General features: G+C 40.5%; 1 long non-coding RNA gene across 1 annotated transcript; it reads left to right on the forward strand.

Annotated features, from left to right (window-relative positions):
- Positions 1-786: 786 nt before the first annotated feature.
- Positions 787-3,234, forward strand: LOC112189578. The gene is made up of 2 exons (XR_005807685.1): positions 787-1,565; positions 2,925-3,234. It is a non-coding gene; the product is annotated as an uncharacterized LOC112189578 (long non-coding RNA).
- The last annotated feature ends 1,315 nt before the right edge of the window (positions 3,235-4,549 follow it).

Raw genomic sequence — 4,549 nt, forward strand, 5'->3', positions numbered from 1 at the left:
ATCTGACTATAAAGAAGATGAGATCAACAATCAATGCTAACAATGTCGTCATTGAGGCTTTTAATATGAGTGCCATAATTTTCAAAAAGGAAACATATGGAGTAAACACTCCAAGTTGATTATCCAATGAAGAGGATATACAGACTCTTTGGGTCACTCTGGAAGAGCACTTTCACCATCAGATGACCATTTCTTGCTTGAATCAAGACATGATTGGCAGAACGAAATTAACCCATATGATCGTCCGCCACTTGGCCAAAGTCCAAGAGGCCACGTAATTAGGCTCCACGTGGTAGGAACCATGATGTCATAACTCAGCAAGCCCAAGTTGAAAGGAACACTGGTCCTGCCTGTCGTGATCAGCATAATCTTTGTTATCGATGTGGAGGAATTGACTGCTGGTCCCGCACCTGTTGTGCAATAGCCGAAGCAGTAGATGAGTATTACGCCGGTCGCGGAACTCGAAATACCAACTTTATTGAAGGGTAATTTTCCATCAATTCCATACTAGAGATCATGGATTTTCAGGCAGTTACTGAACATACCGAGTATTAGAACTCGAAGACATAGGTATAATTGGTCCCTTATGTCATATCTATTTCATCTTAATGAATGAAACATCTTCGGATTATTTTTGGTGATTTATGTTTTCAATCATTTTGGATTATGAAAATGTGGTTATGTTCGAATGTATTTTGTAATAACCCCATTTCTTTAATCAAAGCAAACAGTGTGCTTTACTTTCATGATTCGATTACTTTAACTTTAATGATTATGCTGGGTTAATTGTTTGTGTTGATCGACATTGCCGACACTCTCTCTCTCCCTCACTCACACTCTCCCTCTCTCCCACTCACACTCTCACCCTCTCTATCAGCCGAACACAGCAAGAAAAAAAACAGAGCAACCATTTACCTGCAGACCTCTCCCTCCAGTAGCTTCTCCTAGACCTTGCGCAGCCGCCGGTGGCATCCTTGCGCCGCAACATGGACTGTAGTGACGGCGGAGGACCTAGCTCCGTTTGAGCCGATTTCGAATCAATCTCAATATCTTGAGCTACAAGCCACCAATACTCTTGATTCTGGGCTCATATGATTCGCATAAACTTTTTGAACAAGCACCAGGAAGGATCGGACCTGGATAGAGCGATTTCACGTTCGTCGGAGCTCGACCGGTTTTCGATCGAAAACCAAACCTTTCGATCGAGATATCTCGAGCTACAGACCATCATTTCTTGTGATTCTTGCGCTGGTAAACTCATATTGAAGTTCTGAACAACTTTCATGAAGAGATCGAAGCCAGTTATTGACGTTTTTACGTCGAAATTCAAGCTCGCCGGATTCTGGAATTTTTCCGGCCACCGAAGCTTTCGATCGTGATATCTCGAGTTGTAGAACTTCGTTTTGGGTGATTCTTGAACCAGTGAGTTCACCTTGATGTTCTTAACAACTCTCCAGAAGGAATCGAGGCCAAAAGATGAAGTTTTTACGTGGAAAAATCGGTTGGACGGTTTCTGCAAATTTCGCCGGTTTCTGGAAATTTTCCGGCCATCACGACTGTTTTAGGTAATTTCTCCTACTTCCGTTCATTTTCAGACTTTGTGCTAGTTATGAAAGTTGTTAAGCTTGATGAGATGAAGAGGAACAGCCCGGCCCCGACACCATTGGCGGTGGTCGGCGGCGGCTCTGTCCAAATTCCGGCGGCCCTTTTCCGGCCACCTCCGGGGGTCAAAAATGTGTTTTCTTTACATTTTTAGGTTCTACGTTTCAATATGATCGTATGCATATATAATTCATAATTTTTGGATATCGTATGATTTAGTTATGAACTTTACGATTTCGATCGTTCGATTTGTGATCTGTGAAGATCGGACCGTTCGATGGACTTGTAGTTTTGATATGTTGATCGTATGATTGTCCCAGTGACTTTGTGTGGTCACGGGCGAAGATCCGACCGTTGGATCTTCGTATAATTGTGAAATAGTGGTTTGAAGGGCGATTCGTGAGAATCCGACCGTCAGATTTTCGTATAAATTTGTGAAGATGATTGTAAGGACGATTCAGGAGGATCCGACCGTTGGATCATCATTTAATTTCAATCCGACCGTTGGATTGTCGTTTGAGTATGTTTTGAGTTATTGGCTAAGTTAAGGTCATATTGATTAGGTGATTGGCGGTCTTCCTAGGGTGAGCTGTTTCAGTGTGTTTTGTGTTAAAGTGAAGACGCAGCGGGAATATCAAGGTGAGTAAACCTCACATGGTTCATATTACGAACCAAATGTCTTTAATTACCTTGTTTACATTGTGAGTAAAGTGAAAATGCGTATGGAAATACAATATATCATGTTATTGTTGATTTTATTGTGAGAAAGCATAAGTGAGTCGAGGTGTAACATTTGAGTCATATAGGATGACCTTTAAAATGTTTTGGTCTACGGTTTGGTCACCAGTGGTGACAGAGGCAAGGTCTTCGTAAGCGTGAACCTTGGCCCAGGTGACACATTACGAATGATTCAGTTAGAGCTCTAGTCTGTCTGCCGTGGTATGACATGAAAGCAGCGAGTAGTAGAATTACTCGTGATCATGAATACAGTATGACATGAAAGCAGCGAGTAGTAGAATTACTCGTGATCATGAATACACATTTGAAATTTGACGTATGACATGAAAGCAGCGAGTTGAATTACTCGTGATCATGAATACAGTATGACATGAAAGCAGCGAGTTGAATTACTCGTGATCATGAATACATAATTATTATTTAAAGTGTGTCGAGTGGTGAGTGATGAGATTGTTGGTTGCTACTTGAGTTAAAGGAGTTGAAATTTAATTAATGAACAGTTCATTCTTGTTTACTCATACGAGCTGTAAAGCTTACCGGGTTTGGTGTTGTTGCAATCCCGGTACACTATTCAAATTGTGTAGCGGGTAATCCTACAGGTCCGAAGAATCGAGAAGGTGATCAGGCTGCTTAGAGTAGTGGTATTTGAGTTACAGCATTATTGTGAGGTTGTTATACTCTTTTGAGCTTACATTTAAATTTGGAGAGAGTGTGCTGTAATATTAAACTCTTGAGGATTTGGTTTATGTATTATTGAGTGATGTGAGGTGTGTTTATTTCTGAGAAAAAAATTCAGAACGTTTATTTGTAATTGTTATTATTCATGTTTCGGATTTTGAATTGGTTATTCAAAATTTGGGGCGTGACATATTTAATTCAATAAACTTATTTATACATGTGATCCATTGAATTAAATAAATGAATAGACATATTCTGTGGGGAAGTTTGTTGTCTGGTTAAAAGTGCTATTACAACACGTCATACTCCCAGATCGGAGATGTTTTTCAAACTTATTGTCTATTCATACCTCTGTGACAACCGTATCAGGGCAATCCAACCTGATAGAGGGCTATGACAAAGCCTACTTTATGTTGTCCAATGGTACTGAACTTACCATTAATGAGGCCTTATATTCTTCACGTTCTAGAAGAACATTATTGAGTATTAAGGATATTCGAACCAATAGTTACCACGTTGAAACCACTGAGAAAAAATTAGTGGAATATCTTTGCATAACCTCCGAGTGTGCGGCCAGAAGCATACATTGGAGAAATTGAAATTTGTTAGCTAGAAACTAACTAATTCAAGCAACTACTTGCTATGGCATGACCTTTTGGGACACCCAAGTCAAAGTATGATGTACTGTATCCTCAACTCATCACAGGTGCATCCCCTTCTGAATAAGGGTCATGTATATAATGACACACTATGCCATACTCATTAAGAATATTTAATACTAGACCATCATATGCAAAGACTAGTACATACACCACCATTTTTCTGTACAAAATGCAAGGGAAATTTGTGGACATATCCAACCACCATGTGGACCAGTTAAATATTAATGGTTTTGGTTGATTTATCGACAAAGTGATCACATGTTATACTATTGTCCGCAAGAAAACGCTGCTTTTGCTAAACTCTCACTCAGATCATGAAATTGAGGGTTCACCACTCAGATTATCCCATAAAGTCTACAAGACTTGATAATACCGGAGAGTTTACATCGAAGTCTTTCGATGATAATTGCATATCCTTTGGGATTGATGCTGAACATTTAGTTCCCAATGTTCACACCCAAGATGGTCTCGCAGATAGAATCTTGGTAATGTGCACCAAGCTTCTAATTTATGCATGGAGCAATGCAATCTTTCATGCAGCTATGTTGGTCCCGTTGAGGCCCACTGCTACCAACCTTACTTCGCGTTACAGCTAGTGACTGGGTACGAACCTGATGTTTCGCACTTACGTGCATTTGGGTATGCAGTCCTCGTGCCAATTGTGCCGTCACAACTTACAAAATTGGGTCCTCAACAAAGGATGGGCATACCTGTCGATTATGAATCTCATCCATTATGTGCTCTTTCGAGCCCTTGACAGGCGATCTCTTTACCGCTAGATTTGCGGATTGTCACTTTGATGAAACAGTCTTCCCGCCGTTAGGGGGAGATAAGAACGTTACCGTTCTTGATGAACGACGTGAATTGAC

This window comes from Rosa chinensis, chromosome 2 (genome assembly GCF_002994745.2).
Source record: "Rosa chinensis cultivar Old Blush chromosome 2, RchiOBHm-V2, whole genome shotgun sequence".
Classification (NCBI taxonomy): Eukaryota; Viridiplantae; Streptophyta; class Magnoliopsida; order Rosales; family Rosaceae; genus Rosa; species Rosa chinensis.